This window comes from Engystomops pustulosus, chromosome 2, assembly GCF_040894005.1.
Source record: "Engystomops pustulosus chromosome 2, aEngPut4.maternal, whole genome shotgun sequence".
NCBI lineage: Eukaryota > Metazoa > Chordata > Amphibia > Anura > Leptodactylidae > Engystomops > Engystomops pustulosus.
Window position 1 is genome coordinate 21,739,299 of NC_092412.1, and position 13,458 is coordinate 21,752,756.

The window sequence follows — 13,458 nt, forward strand, 5'->3', positions numbered from 1 at the left end:
CTTTAACCCTAGGTTGTCTGTACGATCCTGTCATATACTGCCATACTACAGTATTTTACTCCTCATTTGTGCTGATTGTAATGAATAGGTTAACCCGAAGTACCCTCTGGTCCTTTGGACCCTGTCCAACTCCCCCGTTCTCGTTATATGTGGGGGTATCATCACTGAGACCCCCACACATCAGCAAGTTGTGGATAGGGCCTAACTTGATTGGTGAAAATAACCCCTAAAAGGAAATCTACCATTTGCTTTTATGCACTGTGAACCAAATGCAACACCCCTGCCAATTTATAGACAGACTGGTAGTTGCGAATAGCGCCCTCTCCAGGTCAGGAGCTGTTAGGAGGAGTCGCAAACCCTCTATGAAGGTTCTAGAACCTGGTCATTGTGTAATAGCAGCTGTAGATTCTGCAATAGTTAAATGGGTGTGAGATGTTATCCAATTATGTGGCTGTATTGTAAACTGGAGTGTGATTGGAGAGGTGCTACCACCTGACCAGGGGGAGTATAAATCCCCAGGGGGAGCACATGGTCCAGGCCTCATGGTCTTTCCGCACAGCAGAGAGTCAGACCTGCTGTCAGAGAGTCAGTGTTCTGTACACCTTTAGTGCTGCCACAGAACCCGATCCCAGGAACTGAGTCAGGAGACTCTAATCCAGAGCTGCAACTTCACAGTTTGGGCACAGCTCCATCTCAGCCTGCATCTACTACCAGGCTGGTGCTTTATTCCTGAGGACCACTCTCTACCACCACTCTAGTACCATAATCCAGATCTGCTGTTTGACCATTTACGTTGCCTCCATCTGATCCCTGGATACGACTGTTACCACAACGGACTCTCAGGGTTGCCCCAGGGAGAAACCACGGCATCAGCCCCTCCCTCCATATTTCTTGCACACACCACCTGCCAGAATGTAGGACAGCCCTCCGGCCCCCATACCAAGCACCGTGACCATAGGGTGCCCAGGGCCGCACTATCCAGCCACCCTGGTATTCTTGGACCTGGCTGCCTCCAGGCCCCAAGAAAAGGCTAGGAGCGGTGGGGGATGTTGCACAAACATACCCTGAGAATGCTGTAGTGACACTAATGCAGGCACATATATGGTTTAATCCGAGCTGAGTGGTTTTGCTGAAAAGACAATTATAAAATTATGATAATGAGGCTCTGTCGCTCCTGTGGCTGCCCCGGCGCTTTTCCTCTTACCTTAATTATGCTCTGCTCCAGAGAACGCTGTATCGCTGTGTTGTCCCTGACAGGCAGCAGTAATCTATCGCTGCACCATCCCCAAGCTGCTGTGTAGGAGTCATCCAGCTCAGGTTGGTTAGTCCTGTCTGGACAGTTCAGGAAGCTCCATTTGTAATGTGTCTATGTAAGGCAGCCTGCGTGCAACCCAGCTTTCCCAAAGTCCTGAATTTTATCATTTACTTTTTAGTAAAATCACTCAGTTCAGAGATTAAACAAGATATGTTTCTGCATCAGTGTAGCTACAGCATTCTCAAGGTATGTTTGGTTCACAATGCACAAAAAAAATGGTAGATTTCCTTTAAAGGCTCGGTCTCTTTTTTTGTAATCTGTCATGTGTTGCTTTATATGGTTATTAACTTTTGAACACTTTAACTTAACTAAAATTATGATGAAATTGTTTCATTCGTGACACATTGGGGCAATGTCCGACGAGGATTCGGAGCTGCCGCGATTCACTTACAGCGAGCGCTCAATTTCCTGCATGTGTCGCTTCCCCGCTCAGGTCTACCGGAGTTCACCTTCTTCCTGGTACATGTAAGTGCATTGTCTTGCGACACAATTAGAATTTTAAATTCCGCGGTTTGTCCGAATCAGTCGGGTTGTCCAACGGCCACGCCCCCCGATTTGTGTTGCATGAAAGCCAGCGCTGATGCAGCAAAATCCGATCGTGTGCGCCAAAAACCACTGTGCGATTCAGGGCAAATATTCGGGAAACCCGACGGAAATGTGTCTGACGGACCCTTAGTAAATATACTTTATGTACCGTATATACTCGAGTATAAGCCGACCCAAGTATAAGCCAAGGCCCCTAATTTTACCACAAAAACCTGGTAAAACCTATATTTTGTTTACTCGAGTATAAGCCGAGTTTGGTTTTTCAGCACATATTTTTGTGCTGAAAAACTAGGCTTATACTCGAGTATATAAGGTAAGTGGTAAATTTTGGTTCATATGCTTTGCGTTAATTTATTTTAAAAAAAAACCTAAAATTTGCCAATTTATTTAAGAATTCTGCTTTTGAGACTTACTAACATTTCCCATATCTCAACTTTATATTTTCATCATCTTTTATCCGTATATGACATATCAAACAGAGATTTTTCCCCCGAAATTTCTAAATTGAAATTTTTGGGATACGGTAATAATTTTTTTAATGAGTCTGAAATATAAATTATTAGAATATCCCCCTAAACCCCCCCCCCTCATTTTCAAATACACCCTCAAACTGGAAACTGCTTTTAGGAAGTTATTTTTAACCCTATGGTCCCTGCATAATTATTAAAACAAAATGGAGTTGACATTTAGAATGGTCTAAGTCAACCCTAAAATTGACACATTTCCAAAAGATAAAAAGAGAAAACCTATCTTAAAATTTGTAATGCAATTTCTCCTGAGTACAGAGACCCCCCACACGTGACCGTTACTTGTTCTATGGGCGCAGAAGGGAAGGAGGGACCTGCAGCGGCCATTACTGAGGTTTCCGGGAGCAGTAATTATTTCTGTTCTCCTCTAGGTCTGGTATACAATGACCTTCATGCTCATCCTCTTCTTGTGCACTATATGGCGGTGGAGTTTATTGATATGTACAGATGTCTGTTATTGATCCATTAATGGACTGCTCCTCCCTTGCTTTGTCCCTCATGGCTGTCATCATATTCTGTATCAGAACACCAGGAGGTTGTCACCCAGCTTTTCTATAGTTCTGATGAATCAAGGGTTCTATGTGCCATTTTGAAAGCTGAGTAGCCACTCTAATGGAGGCCATGATGTCCTGTGTGTACATGGAGAGGATGCTGGGTGTAGGTGTAGTTGTAAGTAGCCAATGATGGAATAATGGACACACTGGGGAACATTTACTAAGGGTCCGAACTTTCGTCAGGTTTCCTGACTCTTTACCGTTTTGCCCTGAAATGCATCGGGTTGCTACACAAATCGGGGGGGGGGGGCGTGGACGTCGGAAAACCCAACTTCAGACAAACCGCGGAATTCAAAAAGCAAATTGTGTCGCAAGATCAGCACTCACATACACTGGGAAGAAGAAGGTGAACTCCGGCGGACCTCAGCGGGGGAAGAGACATATGCAGGAAATTGGACGCACGATCTTAATGAATCGCGGCAGCTCTGAATCCTTATGGTGTAGATGTATAGGTGTGTGTGTGGCACGGTGGTGGTGTAGAGGTATAGGTGTGTGTGTGGCACGGTGGTGGTGTAGATGTATAGGTGTGTGTGTGGCACGGTGGTGGTGTAGATGTATAGGTGTGTGTGGCACGGTGGTGGTGTAGAGGTATAGGTGTGTGTGGCACGATGGTGGTGTAGAGGTATAGGTGTGTGTGGCACGGTGGTGGTGTAGAGGTATAGGTGTGTGTGTGGCACGGTGGTGGTGTAGAGGTATAGGTGTGTGTGGCACGATGGTGGTGTAGAGGTATAGGTGTGTGTGGCACGGTGGTGGTGTAAAGGTATAGGTGTGTGTGTGGCACGGTGGTGGTGTAGATGTATAGGTGTGTGTGGCACGGTGGTGGTGTAGAGGTATAGGTGTGTGTGTGGCACGGTGGTGGTGTAGAGGTATAGGTGTGTGTGGCACGGTGGTGATGTAGAGGTATAGGTGTGTGTGGCACGGTGGTGGTGTAGAGGTGTAGGTGTGTGTGGCACAGTGGCGGTGTAGAGGTATAGGTGTGTGTGTGGCACGGTGGTGGTGTAGATGTATAGGTGTGTGTGGCACGGTGGTGGTATAGAGGTATAGGTTTGTGTGGGGCACGGTGGTGGTGTAGAGGTATAGGTGTGTGTGGCACAGTGGCGGTGTAGAGGTGTAGGTGTGTGTGGGGCACGGTGGTGGTGTAGATGTATAGGTGTGTGTGGCACGGTGGTGGTGTAGAGGTATAGGTGTGTGTGGCACGATGGTGGTGTAGAGGTATAGGTGTGTGTGGCACGGTGGTGGTGTAGATGTATAGGTGTGTGTGGCACGATGGTGGTGTAGAGGTATAGGTGTGTGTGGCACGATGGTGGTGTAGAGGTATAGGTGTGTGTGGCACAGTGGTGGTGTAGAGGTATAGGTGTGTGTATGGCACGGTGGTGGTGTAGATGTATAGGTGTGTGTGGGGCACGGTGGTGGTGTAGAGGTGTGTGTGGCACGGTGGTGGTGTAGAGGTATAGGTGTGTGTGGCACAGTGGTGGTGTAGAGGTATAGGTGTGTGTATGGCACGGTGGTGGTGTAGATGTATAGGTGTGTGTGGGGCACGGTGGTGGTGTAGAGGTATAGGTGTGTGTGGCACGTTGGTGGTGTAGAGGTATAGGTGTGTGTGGCACAGTGGTGATGTAGAGGTATAGGTGTGTGTATGGCACGGTGGTGGTGTAGATGTATAGGTGTGTGTGGGGCACGGTGGTGGTGTAGAGGTAGAGGTGTGTGTGGCATGGTGGTGGTGTAGAGGTATAGGTGGTTGTGTGGCACAATGGTGGTGGTGTAAAGGTATAGGTGTGTGTGTGGCACGGTGGTGGTGTAGAGGTATAGGTGTGTGTGTGGCACGGTGGTGGTGTAGATGTATAGGTGTGTGTGGGGCACGGTGGTGGTGTAGAGGTATAGGTGTGTGTGGCACGGTGGTGGTGTAGAGGTATAGGTGTGTGTGGCACGGTGGTGGTGTAGAGGTATAGGTGTGTGTATGGCACGGTGGTGGTGTAAAGGTATAGGTGTGTGTGTGGCACGGTGGTGGTGTAGAGGTAGAGGTGTGTGTGGCATGGTGGTGGTGTAGAGGTATAGGTGGTTGTGTGGCACGGTGGTGGTGTAAAGGTATAGGTGTGTGTGTGGCACGGTGGTGGTGTAAAGGTATAGGTGTGTGTGTGGCACGGTGGTGGTGTAGATGTATAGGTGTGTGTGTGGCATGGTGGTGGTGTAGAGCGGCACGGTGGCTGAGTGAGTAGCACTTCTGCCTTGCAGCGCTGGAGACCTGGGTTCGAATCCCAACCAGGTCAACATCTGCAAAGAGTTTGTATGTTCTCTCCATGTTTGCGTGAGTTTCCTCTGGGTACTCCGGTTTCCTCCCACACTCCAAAACATACTGGTAGATTGTTTAGATTGTGAGCCCCATGGGGACAGGGACCAATTTGACATGCCTTGTGCAGCGCTGCGCAATCTGTGTGCGCTATATAAATAAAGAATTATTATTATTAGAGGTATAGGTGTGTGTGTGGCACAGTGGCGGTGTAGAGGTGTAGGTGTGTGTGGGGCACGGTGGTGGTGTAGATGTATAGGTGTGTGTGGCACGATGGTGGTGTAGATGTATAGGTGTGTGTGGCACGATGGTGGTGTAGATGTATAGGTGTGTGTGGCACGGTGGTGGTATAGAGGTATAGGTTTGTGTGTGGCACGGTGGTGGTGTAGAGGTATAGGTGTGTGTGGCACGGTGGTGGTGTAGAGGTATAGGTGTGTGTGGCACGGTGGTGGTGTAGAGGTATAGGTGTGTGTGGCACGGTGGTGGTGTAGAGGTATAGGTGTGTGTGGCACGGTGGTGGTGTAGAGGTATAGGTGTGTGTGGCACGGTGGTGGTGTAGAGGTATAGGTGTGTGTGGCACGGTGGTGGTGTAGAGGTATAGGTGTGTGTGGCACGGTGGTGGTGTAGAGGTATAGGTGTGTGTGGCACGGTGGTGGTGTAGAGGTATAGGTGTGTGGGGCACGGTGGTGGTGTAGAGGTATAGGTGTGTGTGGCACGGTGGTGGTGTAGAGGTATAGGTGTGTGTGGCACGGTGGTGGTGTAGAGGTATAGGTGTGTGTGGCACGGTGGTGGTGTAGAGGTATAGGTGTGTGTGGCACAGTGGTGATGTAGAGGTATAGGTGTGTGTGGCACGGTGGTGGTGTAGAGGTATAGGTGTGTGTAGCATGTTGGTGGTGTAGAGGTATAGGTGTGTGTGGCACGGTGGTGATGTAGAGGTATAGGTGTGTGGGGCACGGTGGTGGTGTAGAGGTATAGGTGTGTGTAGCATGTTGGTGGTGTAGAGGTATAGGTGTGTGTGGCACGGTGGTGGTGTAGAGGTATAGGTGTGTGTGGCACAGTGGTGATGTAGAGGTACAGGTGTGTGTGGCACGGTGGTGGTGTAGAGGTATAGGTGTGTGTGGCACGGTGGTGGTGTAGATGTATAGGTGTGTGTGGCACGGTGGTGATGTAGAGGTATAGGTGTGTGGGGCACGGTGGTGGTGTAGAGGTATAGGTGTGTGTAGCATGTTGGTGGTGTAGAGGTATAGGTGTGTGTGGCACAGTGGTGATGTAGAGGTACAGGTGTGTGTGGCACGGTGGTGGTGTAGAGGTGTAGGTGTGTGTGGGGCACGGTGGTGATGTAGAGGTATAGGTGTGTGTAGCATGTTGGTGGTGTAGAGGTATAGGTGTGTGTGGCACGGTGGTGATGTAGAGGTATAGGTGTGTGTGGCACGGTGGTGATGTAGAGGTATAGGTGTGTGGGGCACGGTGGTGGTGTAGAGGTATAGGTGTGTGTAGCATGTTGGTGGTGTAGAGGTATAGGTGTGTGTGGCACGGTGGTGGTGTAGAGGTATAGGTGTGTGTGGCACGGTGGTGGTGTAAAGGTATAGGTGTGTGTGTGGCACAGTGGTGATGTAGAGGTACAGGTGTGTGTGGCACGGTGGTGGTGTAGAGGTATAGGTGTGTGTAGCATGTTGGTGGTGTAGAGGTATAGGTGTGTGTGGCACGGTGGTGATGTAGAGGTATAGGTGTGTGTGGCACGGTGGTGGTGTAGAGGTATAGGTGTGTGTGGCACGGTGGTGATGTAGAGGTATAGGTGTGTGGGGCACGGTGGTGGTGTAGAGGTATAGGTGTGTGTAGCATGTTGGTGGTGTAGAGGTATAGGTGTGTGTGGCACAGTGGTGATGTAGAGGTACAGGTGTGTGTGGCACGGTGGTGGTGTAGAGGTGTAGGTGTGTGTGGGGCACGGTGGTGATGTAGAGGTATAGGTGTGTGTAGCATGTTGGTGGTGTAGAGGTATAGGTGTGTGTGGCACGGTGGTGATGTAGAGGTATAGGTGTGTGTGGCACGGTGGTGATGTAGAGGTATAGGTGTGTGGGGCACGGTGGTGGTGTAGAGGTATAGGTGTGTGTAGCATGTTGGTGGTGTAGAGGTATAGGTGTGTGTGGCACGGTGGTGGTGTAGAGGTATAGGTGTGTGTGGCACGGTGGTGGTGTAAAGGTATAGGTGTGTGTGTGGCACAGTGGTGATGTAGAGGTACAGGTGTGTGTGGCACGGTGGTGGTGTAGAGGTGTAGGTGTGTGTGGGGCACGGTGGTGGTGTAGAGGTATAGGTGTGTGGGGCACGGTGGTGGTGTAGAGGTATAGGTGTGTGTAGCATGTTGGTGGTGTAGAGGTATAGGTGTGTGTGGCACGGTGGTGGTGTAGAGGTATAGGTGTGTGTGGCACAGTGGTGATGTAGAGGTACAGGTGTGTGTGGCACGGTGGTGGTGTAGAGGTGTAGGTGTGTGTGGGGCACGGTGGTGATGTAGAGGTATAGGTGTGTGTGGCACGGTGGTGGTGTAGAGGTATAGGTGTGTGTAGCATGTTGGTGGTGTAGAGGTATAGGTGTGTGTGGCACAGTGGTGATGTAGAGGTGTAGGTGTGTGTGGGGCACGGTGGTGATGTAGAGGTATAGGTGTGTGTGGCACAGTGGTGATGTAGAGGTACAGGTGTGTGTGGCACGGTGGTGGTGTAGAGGTGTAGGTGTGTGTGGGGCACGGTGGTGGTGTAGAGGTATAGGTGTGTGTGGCACGGTGGTGGTGTAGAGGTATAGGTGTGTGTAGCATGTTGGTGGTGTAGAGGTATAGGTGTGTGTGGCACAGTGGTGATGTAGAGGTGTAGGTGTGTGTGGGGCACGGTGGTGATGTAGAGGTATAGGTGTGTGTGGCACGGTGGTGGTGTAGAGGTATAGGTGTGTGTAGCATGTTGGTGGTGTAGAGGTATAGGTGTGTGTGGCACGGTGTAGCAGTAGGTGTGGTCAGTGTACCCGGGACTGTGCCAACCAGCAGAGACATCAGGGAAGTTTGGGCACTGAAATATCCAGATCAGTCCTGCAGATAGATTAGACGCATCGTCCCTCCCAGCATCAGCATCCATCCCCTGCCCGGAACCAGCACCTCCTTGCTCCCTCGTTCTTCCACACTCGTCTCACTCCATCGTCCCTGCACAGATCCCTGGAGAATCCTTTGACATTGGTGAGTAATATTCCAGATATCACATATCCAATCACTGAGACTTAGCAGAGCTGAGTTTGTCTTTTAGCACATCTCTGACTTACCGGTAGCTCTTTTACTGATGTAGCAGAGATGAGTTTATCAACTCTCTTTGATACCGCAAATACTGTGCAGTGTCTGTTGTATCAGTTGTATCAATGATTATAGTATTATATTATCATAGGATCAGAGGTCAACCTTCTGCAGTGTGTTAACAACACATTCAGCTCTGCTACATCTCAATCGTGCCACTTTCTCCTATTGAGTTGAAAGCTCATTTTTTGAGAGACTTTTTTTTCCTTTTATTTGAGGGGCTATTTATTCTCTCCAGACAAGTTTCATTTCATTGGATAACTATGCACAGATGTAGCAGAGCCGAGTTTGTTATGCAGTTGGGCTGCATCTCTAATACTTAGTACTGTAAACATTTATTATACAGTCCCATATGTCACATGTGTATGTACCAAACAGTAGTGGATCAGAACATAGGGGATTTGGGTGATAGCCCGGTGCCCAAGCCTTCGAGGGGGACCATGGCCACCCAAACCACCCACCAAATTTTACCCATGAAATCCTCATACATCTGTTCCTACTCTCAATACACATGTACACAAGAGCCATTTCAGGACCTTTGAAGGTCTGCCAAAGGTTCTGAAACCACAGATTGAAATCAGGCAGAAGACAGAATGTACCCTCCATTCCTAGAGAAGCTGATTCTGGTACTAGATGTAGGAAGTCCTGGAAATGATGGGAATACAGGTGTAGCAGAGCTGACTTTGACTTTATGTGTTATCCATTATATTACATATACATATAAACATATACATACAGTATATACACACCATATATACACACATATATACAGTATATACACACCATATATACATACATACACTATATACACACCATATATACACACATGCATACAGTATATACACACCATGTATACACACATATATACAGTATATACACACCATATATACATACATACACTATATACACACCATATATACACACATGCATACAGTATATACACACCATATATACACACATGCATACAGTATATACACACCATATATACACACATGCATACAGTATATACACACCATATATACACACATGCATACAGTATATACACACCATATATACACACATGCATACAGTATATACACACCATATATACACACATGCATACAGTATATACACACCATATATACATACATACACTATATACACACCATATATAAACATACATACAGTATATACCTGCAGTACCATATACACCCATGCATCATATACAGACATACATACAATACCATATACAGTATATACACACACATAGAAATACAGCATATGCACATCACATATACACACATACATACCTACCTACAATACCATACACACTTACATAGAAATACAGTATATACACAATGCATACACATACAGCATATTCACACCCAATACCCCAAATGTCGGGGCCCCCTGACACTGCGGGCCCCATGTAGTTACGCCCCTGATTGATACTAGTCTTATCACATTGTCCTTAGCTCTTGCTGTGGCTGGAATTTGACACAGATAATTCTGGAACCAGCCACATGTCCCACTGATAAACAGAGGGGTCAGCGCCCAGGACTGGACCCAAGTAAAAATAAGAAAAAATTGGGACTTTTTCTGGTATTTGGAATTTTGTTAAATAATTTTGATTTATATTTATTTCACGTTTTGATGTTTTTTTTTTTCTTTATTATAATTATTTTCTTTATTTTTATTATAAAATGTAATACGTCTGGCGTTTATAAAGCCATTTTAAAAGAAAATGACTGGAGGTTAATTTAGAACGTTCAGTTTTGTGTAATTTTAATTTTACTTCTATATTTCAATTTTTGCATTAAGTTTTTATTTGATTTAAATTTATTTAATTGTTAAAAAGAAATGAATTCATTTTGAATTTCTATTCTCAGCATTACAGCCATTTTTTTTATTTGTAGCGATTTTGCGTTTTATTGATATTAAGTATAAACATTTCTGCATACTGTTTCAAATATTTTTTTTCTACCCTTAGTTTCAATTTTTATAAATCCTTAATCTTCTAAATCATCTTCTAAAACAGTGGTTCTCAATCTTCCTAATGCCACGACCCTTTAATACAGTTCCTTTGTGGTGACTCCCAATCATAAAAAAAATGTCACTGTTACTTTATAACTATAATTTTGCTACTGTTATGGATTGTCATAATATCCACAGTGTTTGCCCCCCCCCCCCTCCCCCAGTAGCCACTAGTCACAGTGCTTGAACCCCCAGTAGCCAGTAGGCACAGTGATTCCCCCAGGAGCCAGTAGTCATAGTGATCCCCCATTAGCTAGTAGGCACAGTGCTTGCTCCCCCAATAGTCACAGTGCTCCTCCAGTAGCCAGTAGTCACATTGCTTGCTCCCCCAGAAGGCAATAGTCACAGTTCTTGCCACCCAGTAGCCAGTAGTCACAGTTCTTGCCCCTAGTAGCTAGTAGTCACAGTGTTTCCTCCCAGTAGCCAGTAGTCTCAGTGCTTGCCCCCCAGTAGCCAGTAGTCACAGTGCTTGTCCCCCCAATAGCCAGTAGCCACAGTTCTTGCCCCCCACTAGCAGTAGTCACAGTGCTTGCTCTCCCAGTATCCAGCAGTCACAGTTCTTGCCCCCCCCAGTAGCCAGTAATCACTGTTCTTGCCCCCCAGTAGCAAGTAGTCTCAGGGTTGGCCCTCCCAGTAGCCAGTAGTCACAGTGCTTTCCCCCCAGTTGCCAGTAGTCACAGTGCTTTCCCCCCAGTTGCCAGTAGTCACAGTGCTTTCCCCCCAGTAGCCAGTAGTCACAGTGATCCCCCAGTAGCCAGTATCACAGTGCTTGCTCCCCCAATAGTTAATAATGACAGTCCTCCCCCAGTAGCCAGAAGTCACAGTGTTTGCCCCCCCAGTAGCCATTAGTCACAGTGCTTGCCCCCCAGTTGCAAGTAGTCACAATGCTTTTCCCCCCAGTAGCCAGTAGTCACAGTGCTTTCCCCCAGTAGGCAGTCACAGTGCTTGCCCCCCAATAGTCAATAGTGACAGTGCTCCCCCAGTAGCCAGAAGTCACAGTGTTTGCCCCCCCCAGTACCCAGTAGTCACTGTGCTTGCTCCCCACAGTATCCAGTAGTCACAGTTCTTGCCCCCCAGTAGCTCGTATTCACAGTTCTTGCCCCCCCCAGTAGCCAGTAGTCACAGTGCTTGCTCCCCTCAGTAGCCAGTAGTCACAGTGCTTTCCCCCAGTTGCCAGTAGTCACAGTGATCCCCCCAGTAGCCAGTAGTCACAGTGACCCCCCAGTAGCCAGTAGTCACAGTGTTTGCTCCTCCAATAGTCAATAGTGACAGTGCTCCCCCAGTAGTCAGAAGTCACAGTGTTTGCCCCCAAAGTACCCAGTAATCACAGTGCTTGCTCCCCCAATAGTCAACAGTGACAGTGCTCTCCCAGTAGCCAGAAGTCACAGTGTTTGCCCCCCAGTAGCCAGTAGTCACAGTGCTTTCCCCCCAGTTGCCAGTAGTCACAGTGACCCCCCCAGTTGCCAGTAGTCACAGTGATCCCCCCAGTAGCCAGTAGTCACAGTGCTTGCTCCCCCAATAGTCAATGGTGACAGTGCTCCCACAGTAGCCAGAAGTCACAGTGTTTGCCCCCCCAGTACCCAGTAGGCACTGTGCTTGCTCCCCACAGTATCCAGTAGTCACAGTTATTGCCCCCAGTAACCAGTAGTCACAGTTCTTGCCCCCCAGTAGTCACAGTGCTTGCTCCCCTCAGTAGCCAGTAGTCACAGTGCTTTCCCCCAGTAGGCAGTCACAGTGCTTGCCCCCCCAATAGTCAATAGTGACAGTGCTCCCCCAGTAGCCAGAAGTCACAGTGTTTGCCCCCCCAGTACCCAGTAGTCACTGTGCTTGCTCCCCACAGTATCCAGTAGTCACAGTTCTTGCCCCCCAGTAGCTAGTAGTCACAGTTCTTGCCCCCCCAGTATCCAGTAGTCACAGTGCTTGCTCCCCTCAGTAGCCAGTAGTCACAGTGCTTTCCCCCAGTTGCCAGTAGTCACAGTGATCCCCCCAGTAGCCAGTAGTCACAGTGATCCCCCAGTAGCCAGTAGTTACAGTGTTTGCTCCTCCGATAGTCAATAGTGACAGTGCTCCCCCAGTAGTCAGAAGTCACAGTGTTTGCCCCCCCAGTACCCAGTAATCACAGTGCTTGCTCCCCCAATAGTATACAGTGACAGTGCTCCTCCAGTAGCCAGAAGTCACAGTGTTTGCCCCCCAGTAGCCAGTAGTCACAGTGCTTTCCCCCCAGTTGCCAGTAGTCACAGTGATCCCCCCAGTAGCCAGTAGTCACAGTGATTCCCCCAGTAGCCAGAAGTCACAGTGTTTGCCCCGCAGTAGCCAGTAGTCACAGTGCTTTCCCCCCAGTTGCCAGTAGTCACAGTGACCCCCCCAGTAGCCAGTAGTCACAGTGATCCCCCCAGTAGCCAGTAGTCACAGTGATCCCCCAGTAGCCAGTAGTCACAGTGCTTGCTCCCCCAATAGTCAATAGTGACAGTGCTCCCCCAGTAGCCAGAAGTCACTGTGTTTGCACCCCCCCCAGTACCCAGTAGTCACTGTTCTTGCTGCCCACAGTATCCAGTTGTCACAGTTATTGCCCCCAGTAACCAGTAGTCACAGTTATTGCCCCCCAGTAGCCAGTAGTCACAGTGCTTGCTCCCCTCAGTAGCCAGTAGTCACAGTGATCCCCCCAGTAGCCAGTAGTCACAGTGATCCCCCAGTAGTCACAGTGATCCCCCAGTAGCTAATAGTCACAGTGCTTGCTCTCCCAGTATCATGCAGTCACAGTTCTTGCCCCCCCAGTAGCCAGTAGTCACTGTTCTTGCCCCCCAGTAGCCAGTAGTCACTGTTCTTGCCTCCCAGTAGCCAGTAGTCACAGTGTTTGCCCTCCCAGTAGCCAGTAGTCACAGTGCTTTCCC

General features: G+C 48.5%; 1 protein-coding gene across 3 annotated transcripts in view; it reads left to right on the forward strand.

Moving 5' to 3' along the window:
- USP35 (ubiquitin specific peptidase 35) overlaps positions 1 to 13,458 on the forward strand; it is a 44,365-nt gene that overhangs the window by 4,125 nt on the left and 26,782 nt on the right. The window contains exon 1 of one of the 3 annotated variants that reach the window (XM_072133972.1): positions 8,251 to 8,443. The exons of the other annotated variants lie outside the window; for them this stretch is intronic. The gene's annotated coding sequence lies outside the window, so the exon portion shown is untranslated. Of the gene's footprint in view, positions 1 to 8,250; positions 8,444 to 13,458 lie in introns of those variants that run through there. 3 annotated transcript variants of the gene reach the window in all.